Consider the following 14,846-nt stretch of genomic DNA (forward strand, 5'->3'; position numbering starts at 1 on the left):
TGCTTTTGCATATGCCTTTATCTTAGAAAACCTCATTTCAAGGTATATTGTTATGAAATCACCGTAATTTGTATTGAAAAGGCTGTTGTTGGGAGATTATTTAAAATATGTCCTCTTTTATATTAAAAGATAAATTCATGTTCCTAAACTGAATCTTTACCCAAGGCTATGTAAGTAAAACACAGTTGAACTTGTTCTAAATACAAATTTTAAAAAGATAACTATTCCATAGTTTTTATTTTTTCAGGTGTATGAGAACATTCTTCATTATATAATTTTGATATGTCTTCTGATGTGATACGTTATAATCAGATTATGAAACAGGATCATTTAAAAATCTTGAACAATTTCACAGCTTCATAAATGTTCACATTAATATTAAACTCTTGGGGATCAGGGAACACCACCGAAGAAGGGGAGGAAAGACTGTAGGAATCAGAGGTGATGGAGGACAGCAGGAGAACATGCCGGACAATCTCTGCAGGATGCGTAGGGGCCCACGGAGGCTGAAGCAGCAGGCCCAGGCACTGCATGGGTCTGGCCCAGGTTCTCTGAATCCTTACTATGGCTGTTATCTTGGTGTTTTTGTAGGACTCCTCAAGTTGGAGTCTTTTGCAGGCCCTTGCAACTCTTATCCTCGCGTTTGGTTGCCTTGTCCAGCCTCTATGAGGGGCTTTTCGTCTTGTTTTGTCCTGCTTAGCTGTTGTCTCTTGTTGGCCTGCTCTTTTTCTAAAGAGAACATGGAGGAGGGATAGATCTGGGGGAGAGAGGACCTGGGGAGAGGAGACAGGAAGAGTGAAGGGAGGGGAAATTGTAGATGTATTGTATGAAAGAAGAATCTATTTTCAAAAAATAAATTTAAAATATTAAACTCAGGTTTTTCCTTACTTCTGTCTTAGTCATTGGTACATAAAATTTTTTACACATTGGAAATTTTTGTTATAAAAGAAAAAAGACTAAAATCTGATACTTTTCAAAATTCAATTGATCATGTACACATGCGTGTGCATGATCGCGCGCGCACGCGCGCGCGCGCGCGCACACACACACACACACCTTTGTTAGCAGGCATCCCCAGGCCAAAGTAAAATTGCCAGCTTGAGATGAGTCATGATTTTCTTTTCTATAATTATTATTATTATTATTATTATTATTATTAGCAATTTATACTGAAAAAAGTTGAATTTGAAAGATCTTTTAAAACTCCTGGGTTTGGATTCTGACTTCTGTACATTTTCCTACAGAGAAGACCCTTTGTCTAATAACTACAGTTCAGATGAGATTTTGGGAAATACAGGGAATTTGTTTTAACATAATACTTGACATTCCTATCCAGATCAGAGGTTACATTTAGGCATCTTAAGAAAGAACATCAAGAAAGGAACTGCTGTAATACTGATATCTTCGCTTGCCTCCAAATGCTTTCAGTCATCCCTGCGACGCGTGCTCAGAAGGGAGACAGAGTGAGAACAGTAAATGAACAAAATTATATCAAGGTGCAGCCAAATACTTCCAAAAGACAGCAATAACATAAACAAAAATAAAGACAAAAACAAACAATAAAGACAACAACAAAGAAAAAACAATGCTTCCCATAAAGCTTTCTGAGTCACAAAGAAAAAACAAAAAACTATGTCATCCGTTATATAAGTAGTTTCTCTTTTGCTGCATCCAAAGCTACCTGATATAATTTTGAAATTAATCCACCCTTCTTGAAAGAGTAAATCTTCAGGGGAGAGATGAGGGAAGGCACCTTCTTTTTGCAGGTGCATTGACAGTACTGGACAGGAATTGGAAAAAATCCTTTCACACTGCACCTGAATGGTAAACAGGTGGTGAGAAAGCCCTCCAGTTTGAAATTAAAATGGATCAGTTTCTGTGTTAGTTGTGTATTGTCTTTTTCAATATGAATCATTTAAACTAGTTTCCCGAAGGAAAAAAGAACATCTACATACCCTACTCTGCTGGCTGTGCTTTACTTATTTTTGTCCTCTTTCCTCCTCTTTCACAGTCTGCCTGATATATGGAATTGTCAGTTTGCAAATCAGCCACTAATTTCCTATTATCATTCTTAAATCAATAAGAAAAATATTGAAACTAGTGCCTTCATTGGCATAAGATAATCACTGATTTACTATTTATGTTTGTACAAGTTAATTGAAAATGTGCATCAATAAAGGATGGTACCAAGATTAAATTATAATGCTTCTATCTAATAGTTCCCTTTATTATGATTAAATATTGTATATTAAAACATTCATAAACTTGATGTTCACTAACATAATTTAGGTGCAGTGTTAACTGAAATATTGGGTACATTCTTTTATATTTTAAGGTCTTATTTTTATATGCTTATATTTTAAAAATTCTTAAACAATACACACTACTAACATATACTAGTCTGAATACATTACAAATGCCTGTTTTGTTATATTGTTAAGTGTTAAGAAAGACAACTTTTTTTAATAACTCTATTGGTATTTTATCTAATTAACATTTTTCTGTTCATAGTAAGTTATAAAGATGTCTTAGAAAAAAAACCCTGTCGCCGGGTGGTGGTGGTGCACGCCTTTAATCCCAGCACTTGGGAGGCAGAGGCAGGCGGATCTCTCTGAGTTGAGGCCAGCCTGGACTACAGAGTGAGTTCCAGGAAAGGCACAAAGCTACAATGAGAAACCCTGTCTCAAAAAAAAAAAGAAAAGAAAGAAAGAAAAGAAAAGAAAGAAAGAAAGAAAAAAAGAAAGAAAGAAAGAAAGAAAGAAAGAAAGAAAGAAAGAAAGAAAGAAAGAAAAAAAAGAAAAAGAAAAAACCCCATGTCAATTGTTTTTCAGCAAATTTAATCATTTTCTGAAGGACATTCAATAAGAAGCAGTGGGGACTCTACATTTCTCTGTCTAATTGCTACAACTTACCATTAGATAAAAGGAAATATTATAGTTGTTTTTTTTTCCTTGTGGTTGCCATTGTTGCTTTGTTTTGTTGTAGGCACATTAGCCTATGGATGCCATCTTGATTATTCTTATTTGCTTAAAAGTACTCCTTGCCGAGCTCAGGTAGTGACATGTAAAATGAACACAGAAAGTGCTGAACATGTTCACGCTGTATTCTTTTCTAGCACAGGAAAGAACTGGTGACATGCTCTCCACTGATGAGTGCAATGATACACATAGGAGACTTGTCCTGATAAGGAATAATAAATACAAAATAAATAAATAAATAAATAAATGAATAAATAAATAAATAAATAAATAGAATTTAAAAAATATTTAGTTTTATTTAGAGCTGGACAAATGGTTTACCAGATAAGAGCATTTACTGACATTTCCTAGGACTCAAATTCAGTTCCCATGACATACATCAGGCAGTTTATAACAGCCTATAACGTCATCTCCAGGGTATCTAATGGTCCTATGGCATCCAAGGGTACCCATGTACATGTGGTATATAAGTACATGCACACAAACACAAATAAGATTAAAGACATACATACTACATAAACTAAAATCTTACTTAAACAGTTTTTATATACCATGTCATCTCCAAATGCATGCATTGAAAATTGGATTGACACCAAAATGAGAACATTTTAGTGACAGCAAAGTTAAATGTTCAAAGTAGTCTAGAGCCTGTGGAGTGGATATATGCCTTTTAATAACACTATGACTGTGAATTCCTTCCTAAATTGTCTATGGGATCTCCAAGTCAATGCTTATAATACATAGGAGGTTAATTTTGGGGACACACACAATACCCCAAAATTTGGATGTTTGAAACATTCCATAGCTCTTTTTCCTATCTTTAGTGTGCTTATATACTTCTTGTGCTCTCTTCCATGATGTTCCCTGAGTTCTAGGTGGAGTGTAATAAATGTCTTGTTTAGGGCTAAACCGACATCCGTGGCTTATTCTCTGCATCCTGGACTAGCCACATCTCTGCATTCACTACTACTGAATGTAAGAACAAGCACCTCTAATTATGCTTGGTAGCTTCTTTTATGGTGGGTACAACCATAAGAATTTAGAAGGCAGTTTGTGGCTTTGCTAGTTTAATTACCATCAGTAATGAGCTCCTTTTGTGGGCCTACTAGTTCCTCCCACCTGGATTGTTAGCTGGGCTCACAGTTCCAGCTATGGATCACCCCGCTGCCCCCCTGTGGAGTGGGCTTCAAATCCACTCAGAGGGTAGTTTGCTGCCCACAACGGTCAAGCCACTGATGTACATGTGGTTATATCTCCCCTTTCATTCGGTTTCTTTACACTCTTTTTATCCTGATTAAACTAAATAAGTAACGTGTGGGAGAGGGGGTATGTGTGCATTTGCATGCACAATTATGTGTGACAAGGCACATGTGTTTGTGTACAGAGATCAGGAAACAATCTCCAGTGCCTTCTACTTCTGCCTGAGGCAGGCTGTCTTTAGAGTTGACAGTGGTCATGACAGTTGTGAGGCAGAAAATTACTTCTATCTCAGCTTTCATACCATAGATGTATTTTGTTGTTGTTGTTCTGTCTAGTTTTTTTTAATATATTTTAAGCCTTTCATTGATGATTGAATTGTCTAAAATTTCCCAGAAGCATAGGGGTGAAATGTTGGCCATTATTCTTAAGCACAGGAAGGGAACCATGTGCCTTATGGGAAAAAATATTACCATGTTTTAGATAAGTTTTCTCAGGCTTGAGTTAAAGTACTATTGACTATGAGTTCAATTTTAATCCCACAATTATATATTAGAAGAAGCACACATAAAACAATGTAATATATTGAGTGCTTGATAAAATTGTTATGAACAGAAGCTCCCAGGAACCTAGCCTTGCATTTCTCCTAGGAACAATTATTCAATATTTGCTAACTCAGTTCTTAAACATTATAGAATACAACTGTAAGAAATAATGAGAATTGATTATATTTAGCATTTTCCCAAAAGAGGAGAATGGGCAAATCTAGACTTAAAATGTATGCATAGAATTGTGAACTTTAACTTTGAGAACAGAATTCTCCTTTTCCTTATATCAGATTGATTTCACCAATTATATGAAAGACAGTTATTATTGTAGAAGGAATTAATGTAAGAAACCTGGAGTCAGGTAATCTTAAGATGCAATAGATTGAAGAAAACACACTGGAACTTACACCTTATCCTCTTCTTTCCAAAGGCAGTCACTGCTATTTGGTCAAATATGTGACCTACAATAAATATTAAAGTTTTACTTAAACATTTGTGTTTATACTGTGCTGCTCTTAGGACCATTCCCTAAAAATCTTAGCATGCTATAAAATTATTTCATAGTGGTAACATTCCCCTGTCCCTTCCATGTTCATGGAGAAATGATATCCTGCTTTGTTGTTTTACAAGAACTACATTTTTTTAAGGCGGAAAAATAAGCTCCTATAGGCAACATATTATTGTTGTTATTATATTATTTAAATAGTAGATATGATATTGTTCTGAGCATATTATAACATATTATTTTCCAGAGATACATTTTATATTCCTGTTATAAATAAAATCATAGATAGAAAAAACAACCCTAATTGCATTGTTAACCAAAATATACACAGTGTATAAAAATAATTACAGTTCATAGAAACTGTAAAATATCACCATGCTGTGTGGTTAAATTTATTCAAATTATATTTTTTTATCTTTTATTGTTTATTTGCAAATTCTTTATGTTCTTGATAATGAATTCTCATCATATAGAATCATATGACTTTCCAATCTTTTCTCCCATTCTGCCAGAAGTCTTTTCATTTTCTTAAGTCTGTTATTTCTTTATTGTGCTTTAATTAAATGAGGACTTTGGTTGTCACTTCACCTATTTCCCACACCAGGATGTTCTCAGATTACAGAGTAACTCTTTCCTCACAGACTCCAGGAACTGTCCTGTCCCTTTTACTGATATGTGGAAGCTGTCTCTCATACACAACACTTGTGCCTTGTTTGGGATTTCTGCTCTAACAGATCACTGCTATTCTCTTTTTACCTATGATATATGTTGGCTTTATCAAATTATTTTAAATGCTAATCTTATGTTTGTCTAGATGACTACAAATTACTATTTATGTTTTATCTTTAATATCTTGTAAATTTACTCTCCTCAGTTAGATTTAATGTGACATCTTCTTAAACATCCTTAGAGATGTGTCTCCTGTGTGATTACCAACACAATAAGTTGATAATGAAGATTTATCATCAAGTCTTCAACATCCCCGATGATCCACTTTTATTTTCATGTCCTTTTCTATCCTACAAATTTCACAGGCAAGAAAAAACTCATGTTTGTTATTTAAATTTAGATTATCTAACTTCTTAGGAAATTAGCAACATTCTCCACAAAGGCCAGGGTTGGGAAACGGAGCCATTTTGTGAGAACACTGCTGCTTTCCCGGAAATGCATCTGCTTTCTGTAGTTGAGACCATCCTGGGAACTGGTGAAGCTCTTGGGCTTAAAGTGCTTGCATTTTGTTGCTTTTATTTGTTATTTTGTTTTATTTTTGTGGTTGTTCTTTAAAAATATTTGATTTTCTTTTATTTTGTGAAACATTTTTAATGTTTTAAAATTTATGCTACATACCAACCACAGATCCCCCTCTCGTCCCCTCTCTCGCTGCCCTCTACTACTGCCTAACTGCTCCCCCCACCCCCATCCCCTCCTCCAAAAGGGTAAGTTCTCCCATGGTGGGACACCAAAGCCTGGTACATTCAGTTTAGGCAGAACCCAGCCCCTCCCCACTGCCTCAAGGGTGAGCAAGGTGTCTGACCATCGGTAATGGGATCCAGAAAGCCAGCTCATGCACCAGGGATAGAGGCTGATCACACTGCCAGGGGCCCTTCAGACAGACCCGGCTACCCAACTGTCTCCTGTATGCAGAGGATCTAGTGGGTCCCATGCAGGCTCCACACTGTCGGTCTAAATTTCGTGAGTTCAGTTGTCTCTGTAGATTTCCCCACCATGATCCTGACCCTCCTCCGCCATTGCTCATATAATTCCTCTTCCCTCTCTTCAGCTGGACTCCTAGAGCTCAGCTTGGTACTTGGCCGTGGATCTCTGCATCTGCTTCCATTTATTACTGCATAATAAACTGTCTATGATGACAGTTAGGATATTCACCAATTTGATTACCAGGGTAGGCCAGTCAAGGCACCCTCACCACTATTGCTAGTAGTCTATCTTGGGGTCTTTTTTAACAAAGCAATATAATTAAGAGAAAACAAACAAAGAAATCACGTCGAATTTGGACAAGACCAAACTACAAAAGAAAAAAAAAAAAAGCCAAAAACAGTCACAAGAATCAGAGATCCACTAGTTCACACAGTCAGGAGTCCCATAAAGATACCGAGCTGAAAACTCTAAGATACACATAGGACCTGGTGCACACCGGTGCAGGTCCATGCTTGCTGCTGCACTCTCTGTGAATTCATATAACCTTTGCTTACTTGATTCAGAGGCCCTTGTTCTCCTGGTGTCCTCCTTTTCCTCTGGTTCAGACACTTTCCATCTCTTCTGTCATTGGGTTCCATGAGCTCTGAGGGGAGGTGTTTGATGGAGACACCCCATTTAGAGCTATGTTTTGCAGGGCCTCTCTTTTAATGTTGGTCTATGGATCTTTTTTTTTTTTTTTCTTTTTTCCCCTGTCTACTGCAGGAGGAGGTTTCCCTTACGATGACTCAATAAGGCACTTATCTATTAGTATCACAGGATTTCATTGGGAATCACTTGTTGTTACCTATATTTTTTTCTTAGACCAGTAGTATTCGACTTTATACTAGGTCTCTTGGCTATCTGGTCTCTGGCTGTTTGTTACCCAAGCAGTGTTGGATATGACTTCCATTTCCTGGAGTGAGCCTTAAGTCAAATCACACATTTGTTGATTACTCCTACTAGTTTTTTCCCTATCACATTTTGTAGGCAGGACAGATTATAGATTAAAAAAAATTATGGCTCGGTTGGTGTTTCTCTTTTGGTAGCTTGCAGAGTACCTTCCCATACCAAAGACACTAGAAGGTGGGGGTGAAGGTTCTCTGTAGGCAACAATGAATTGTGTTGGTATTGTTTTCAGCAATGAGGCTTTGCTGTCCATTTGCAGAGAGTACCCTGTTATCTCTTCAGCTACCTGTGTTTGCTAACAGGTTTGATTTCTTTTATGTTATTGCCCCTTTGTAGTAGATTTCAGTAAAAGCTCAAATGCCATGTGGACCTTCTCCCCCTCCTCTATTTTGGTTTTTAATTGTCCTATAGGATTTTTATGTAGTAATATTTTCTCATTGGAAATGCCAGCATGAAAATAATGATACAGAGACTTATTAATTATGAAAGCCCAGCTTTATACTTGTTTCTACCCAGCTCTTATAATATAAATTAACCCATTCTTTACATGGCTTGTTTCATCTCATCTCCATACTGTCCATTATGCTTCCTTTGTGTCTGTCTGGCAACTAAGAGTTTCTTCTTCCCAGAGTTCTCTCCTGCTGGGAAGTCCCAACTGTCTCTCCTGTGTAGCTATTAGCCATTTAGCTCTTTATTAAACCAATCACAATGGCACATCTTCACACAGATAAGCACATGTTTGGCAACCTTTCCCCCTTTTTTTCTAATTAAAAAAAAAGGTTTTAACTCTAACATATTAAAACTGTGTACAATAAGAACAATTATCAGGTATTGTCTAAATAGAAAAAGAAAGATGTTAACTTTAAGGAAGTGAAAGTATATACAATAAAATAAATCAAGTCAGAATTATATTCACAATGTCCAGTACAATTGTATTTGGCCAATTTAGAGTAAATATTCTATTATCTATCCTCTCTCTTGGTGAGTCCAAAGATTTATACCTAAGCCACTTCCTATCAAAACTGGTATTATCTTCTTAAAAATATATTTTTAGACCTTAAAATATTTTCTAATATAAACAACTTAAGCTTTTATGTCTCTCAACATTATAAACTTTATTTATCTTTTGTGAGTTTCTTTTCTGAATTTGGTAACAAGGAAAACTGTAACTGTAACTATCTAGTCTTGAACCCCATCAAAGTCCTGAGGATATAATATTACCTGACTAAACAGGAAGTGCAGAGCAAACAACTTCCAAAACTAACGAAATGATGGAAACTCCTGGCTGTCTGACAGTCATTCAAGTTTCCTCTGCAGGGTTGGGGTCTGTCTTTGGCCTGAAGGCTGAGAATAGCTGACAAACTCTGCTGTGAAGCACGCATTTTGAAGGACTGTCCTACCTGTCTTGACAAAGTTTGACGCTTTCTTTTGTGTCTTGCTTGTCCAATTTGGACAGCATACTGTCAGCAGTCTGGGCAAGGGCAGTTTCTTGCCCAGCAGCTAAACTTGCCACAGTGAAAGCAAACTCCATATGGAGGTTCTTCAATGCCCATCATCCTTTTCTGAAGTAAATTGGTGCTGCCAGGAGCAGATGTGTCTCACTATCAGGAAAAGCCTTATGTTATTAAAACAGTTTAAATGGCACATTCTGTAGTCCCTTAAATGTAGGAAGATCATGTATTTATTTAAAATATACCTTTCTTTGACCATGAAAATGTACTTAACATGGCCACAAATTTGATTGTTAGATTACTAACTACTAACTTTTATATTTTAATTATCCTAAATAGTTTGTGATAATAACATTCAGGGACAAGACATTAAATTTTTAAATAAGGTATTGTTTGGGTACAATACCTTAAACATGAGTAGAAACATATACACATTATAACAAAAAAATAACCTTAAATTTATATCAACATACAAAAATCATACCGATGTAATATATTTAAGATTAGTAGTTGCTTTTTTAGTTTAAAATTAGATTCAATGATCTACTCTTTCATCTTTCATTTTTATATCTCCTTTTTTTTCTTTTCAGAACAGGATTCCTGACTCTCCTCTCCTATGCTCAGGTTTTTCCCTGATCACAAGCAACAACAACTTGCAACCAACCCTCCTAAACAAAGATAGATATCCATAATCCATGGAGTCACCAAAAACCATTCCCCTTATATCTTGGGAATGTGGGTGTCGTGTTCTCTAGACTGTGTCCTATTGTCTGGGGGCAAGGACATCTCTAAGGGACGCTGAGAAAATTGGGATAATGATCAAGTCCTGGGAGGGCTAGCAGCATTACTTTGTTTAGTGTCTGTGTGGTGGGAAAGTGTAGAGCTTATGTGAAGTTTTGGCTGGGTAGTCCGTTAAGCTGGACCATCTCAGCTAGCAGCTTTGAAGCTCTTCTGGATGTAGAATTTTGAGGAAACTGCAGCAGAGGCATTTTGAGAAGCTGGATCACCTGGGCTACTTGTTTCCATTTGTGTATGGTCTTTTTTTCTGAAAACACACAAACATTTAAAGGTTACATTCGTGTACTGAGGGATATCATTCTATATGCTGTGAATATGTGTTGCTCTGACTGTTTGATAAATAAAATGCTGATTGGCCATTAACCAGGCAGGAAGTATAGGCGGGGTTAGCAGACGAGGAGAATTATGGGAAGAGGAAGGACTGAGTCAGGAGTCACCAGCCAGACACAAAGGAAGTAAGATGACAAGGCAGAACTGAGAAAAGGTACCAAGCTATGTGGCTAAACATAAATAAGAATTATGGGTTAATTTAAGTGTAAGAACTAGTTAATAATAAGCCTGAGCAAATGGTCAAGCAGTTATAAATAATATTAAGCCTCTGTTTGATTATTTTATCAAAGGTTGCAGGACTGTGGGTAAGAGATTTGTCCTGATTGCCAGCCAGCTGGGACACAGAAAAACTTTCAACTACTTGCATGTATGTATATCTATATTAACACGGGTATGGAATATGTGATGTGCACAATTTAGCTAAAGATGACTTGTTTTTGTTCCATGTTTGAGCATAAAAAGCCATCTGTTAACTATATAAGTCTGTTTGGACTATATAGACAAATCTCTGTTCATGTCATATGAAAGGATGGCATGAATCATAAGTCACAAGGACTCTGTAGCCAGCAAGATTTGTCATTTCTCATCCAGTCCCAGAGCTGTTTCTATGTCAAGGGATCAGCATATCTGTCACCTGTCTTGCAGTTTTTCATTTGTTTATTTCTTTATGTGTGTAGCCAAGATTTTCAGGAGGTCTCCCCTAATCAAGTCTGGTCTGGATCCTGTATGGATCCAGACACCCTGTGTATTTTCCATCATTTTGTGGCTTTTTCTTTTATATTACTCTACTCTCTCTTTTTATTATTTTTAAACTATTTATTATTTTTCTATGACTGTCTATACCTACTTCCTTTTCTTTCTTCAACATCCAATTACATTTTTAAGCATACTGTATCTGTTTTGAGGTTTTCTTGGTCTGGACCTGAGTTTTTGTGTGTCTGCAGCCATCTCTGACCCTGTGACCCAAACGTTAAACTGTTAAGCAGTGGCTAGGCTCTCTGCTACATGGCTCCACTTAACACAAGTGCTGGTGGGTGGCTCCACCTGATTCATGTCAGTGAGACCTGAGTCTAATGCCTGAGGGCCTAGGCCTGTAGTCTATCTATCTGGCCCAGCTTCTGTGGGCACTCCTACCTACTCTCCTGCCACCAAAGTAGGATGCCACCCACTGCGCATAAACCCCATTCAAGTGCTTGGTAGCAGGGCCTTTTAAAAGAGCCGCATGTCTGTACCACACAAGCACTGGCTTCTGAGAGATGGTGGGACTAGAAAGCCACATCCAGCTCCATGTCCAGATTTGTGTTAGCCTTCTCAGGCCCCATGTTTCCGTATTGGATCCTCCATTTTGGAAACCATATGTAGTAGTACTTTCTCCTCAGAACCACGAGCTGGCAAATACTATTTGTTATGAAAGTTTGGCCTTAGCTGAGGCTTGTTCCTAACTAAATCTTATAACTTAAATTAGCGCATATTTTAAATCCATGTTCTTTGTTGTGGCTTGCCACCTCATCTGGATACTTCCCATTCTGCTTCCTCTGTGTCTGGTGGTGACTCCAACTTTCTTTCCCCCCCGAGTTTTGTTTCTGCCCTAAAGTCCCACATATACTCTCTTGCCCATCTATTGGCCCTTATCAAACCAATCACAGTGACATATCTTCACAGAGTGTAAACAAATATTCTGCAATACTTTTGTGTTTCCAATCTCCATAGCATTGCCTGTAAAGTTGTTATGCAAATGAATGTTAAACATAATTACCTGACAAATTTTCCCATTGTACACTCACATTTTTATATTTTCACAATATGCACTCATATTTTACTATCTTAAATACAATGAAATTCAAATTCACAATTTTGCCAAATTTATTGTCCACTGGATTTCTCAATACATTTGTATACTTTAGAAACAGTAAGTACATATAGTATGAAATGCAGGGTTGTAAACATTAAATTGACCTGAGTCTTTTTTTCCCCCTTTTTGACATTGTAGTATATTTATATCTTTACCCTTTTACTTTCCTCCCTTTATGTCTTCCCACATTTACTTGCATGGATGTTTTCCAGGCTGATTATTTGCATAGCAAGTTAACCATAGGGTATAGTTGTTACACACATATCTTGGCAGTAACCAATAAGACATTAAGAACTACTGAACAAGAGCAATCATGCCTAGTTCTAGAAACCTAGCCAACTACCCTGAGTTAGTGAAATCATTTATATTGGAGGCTGTCCTACAACCACCAGTATTAAACCAGCACAATGACCAATTACAGTCTAAATGTTTGTCTTTAGAGTCACAGATAAGTGTAGTCCTCACTATTTATCAAAGAAACATTTCTTTGCAATAGACACAGGCTGTTTCAGAATACCACAACCACTAGAAATTCAGAGTTGTAGAGCCCTGGTCCAAAGACTTCATCTATAATACAAAACAATTTATGCAGCTAAAGCTCAGTGAATATTGGAGAAGAGGGGAGAGTGGACTGAAAGATTGTATGATTGTAAGGAACTGGGAGTGTACTATAAGATTGTAGCTACTGGTAACAGCAACAGCTGCACCATGAAGTTTCACCAAAAAAATGATTGATTAAACATGAACTGAACAATGAAAACAGCAATAGAATCGCTAAAGCTAACGGAGGAAAGACCACAGGCCTCAATCCTACGTAAAGAATGAGAGGCAATGTGGTGGTAATCTAATTGTACTGAATTATTATTTTGATTGTATGTTAATAAATAAAGTTGTCCGGGGGTCAGAGCTATTAGAGCCATAGCAAGAGTGGCGGTGGTGGCACACGCCTTTAATCCCATAGATATCTGTGTGTTCAGGGTCAGAGCTATTAGAGCCATAGCAAGAGTGTGGCGGTGGTGGCACACGCCTTTAATCCCATAAGATCTCTGTGTGTTCAGGGATAGAGCCAGCATTGGAGACATATGCCTTTAAGACCTAGGGGGCTGTACATTCAGACAGTGACGAGGCAGTCATGTGTTTGGGTTTACAACCAATGAGAAGGCAGAACAACATACTATAAAAAAAACGAACCGACAGGAAGTAGGTCTCTTTTCGCGAAGCTGGGACAGCAGGAGGAAGGGTGAAATTTTAGCTCTGAGCTCTGACTTCTCGGCTTTCTCTTTTACATTGTTTCTGTGTTTCTTATTTAATAAGACAGTTGGTTACATCTACAAGGCAACCAAAAATAAATCTTAGACTGGGACAAACAGCTTTCCCCAGGGAAAAGAAAGCTAAATGGTTATCCAAGACCTTTATTTTTAATCAAATAAAACTCCTCAATTCACAAATTCTTAAAAGTATGGAAAGTACAGGAACACGTTGTTGATACACACTACATTTCTAGCTAAAACTAGAAAAAATGTCATTTAAGGACATATGTTGGTAGAGGGTCTGGAATACATTCAAGGTAAATAAATATATCATACTGTTTTCTTCCTACCCTTTTCTCCATTTCTTTAGATTTTCCATCTTTCTTTTCTTACTTCACTCCTTCCTTTAGCAAGCGGCTTTGCAATTCATTCTATGTACAAGTACTTTTATCAACAACATACTGTGTTGTCTGATTTGAGTGGACAGCTTTTTATTTAATTAATTAATTAATTAATTAATTAATTAATTAATTTATTTATTGTACATCTATACAGCAGTTTCCCCTCCCTCCTCTCCTCCAACTCCCCTTGTACCTCTTCTCAGTCTCCTCATTACCATCCACTTCTCCTCAATTTCTATTAAGAAAAGTGCAGGCCTCCCACAAGCTACACAACTGTCACATATATGCAGAGGACATAGGTCAGAGCCCATGCAAAATCCCTGATTCTGGGTTCATTCTCTATGAGCTTCTATGAGCCCAGGTTAGTTGAGTCTGATGGATTCCTTGAAATGTACAGGTCCTTCTTGCACTTGAAGTCCTTCCTCCTGCTTTTAAGCAGGATTTCTCGAGCTCAGCCTAATGTTTGACTGTGTGTCCCCTGTATTTGTTTCTACCGGTTCCTGGATGAAGCCTCTCTGATGACTAGTGTTCTAGGCATCAATCTATGAGTATAGCAGAATATCATTAGGCATCATTACATTGACTTTTTTTTCCTTCCAGTCATGTTCCCTTTTCTCCTAGGTCTCTGGATCTTCTGGCCTCTGGGTCCTGGAGTGTTACTGGGTCCTAATGGCTCCCTCAGGGTAGGGGTTGAGAACATGCCAACAATGACACAGACATGGGGAGTCAGTTGAATGCCAACAAAAGATTTGTTTATTCAATTATGGGAAAGGCCTTATATACCCTCCTCCCAGCACCCAAGCTGTGTCCTGATCTGTTGTCATTGTGTAGTCATGCTTCATTGACTGGGCATGATAAGGAGCTCAGATAGTGATCAGCTAGAGCCTCACGCAGAATCCAGGTTGGCTCAGAAGGAAGTTTGTTATGTACATGCC

The 14,846-nt window shown here is 37.4% G+C and overlaps 1 long non-coding RNA gene across 1 annotated transcript; it reads right to left on the bottom strand.

Annotated features, from left to right (window-relative positions):
- Positions 1–251: 251 nt before the first annotated feature.
- Positions 252–5,226, bottom strand: LOC143267203 (uncharacterized). Its single transcript, XR_013042122.1, has 3 exons — positions 5,131–5,226; positions 2,913–3,180; positions 252–773 (listed from the first exon to the last, which is right to left on the bottom strand). It is a non-coding gene; the product is annotated as an uncharacterized LOC143267203 (long non-coding RNA).
- Positions 5,227–14,846: the final 9,620 nt, after the last annotated feature.

The sequence above is a fragment of the Peromyscus maniculatus genome, chromosome 9, assembly GCF_049852395.1.
Source record: "Peromyscus maniculatus bairdii isolate BWxNUB_F1_BW_parent chromosome 9, HU_Pman_BW_mat_3.1, whole genome shotgun sequence".
In the NCBI taxonomy this organism is placed as follows: Eukaryota; Metazoa; Chordata; class Mammalia; order Rodentia; family Cricetidae; genus Peromyscus; species Peromyscus maniculatus.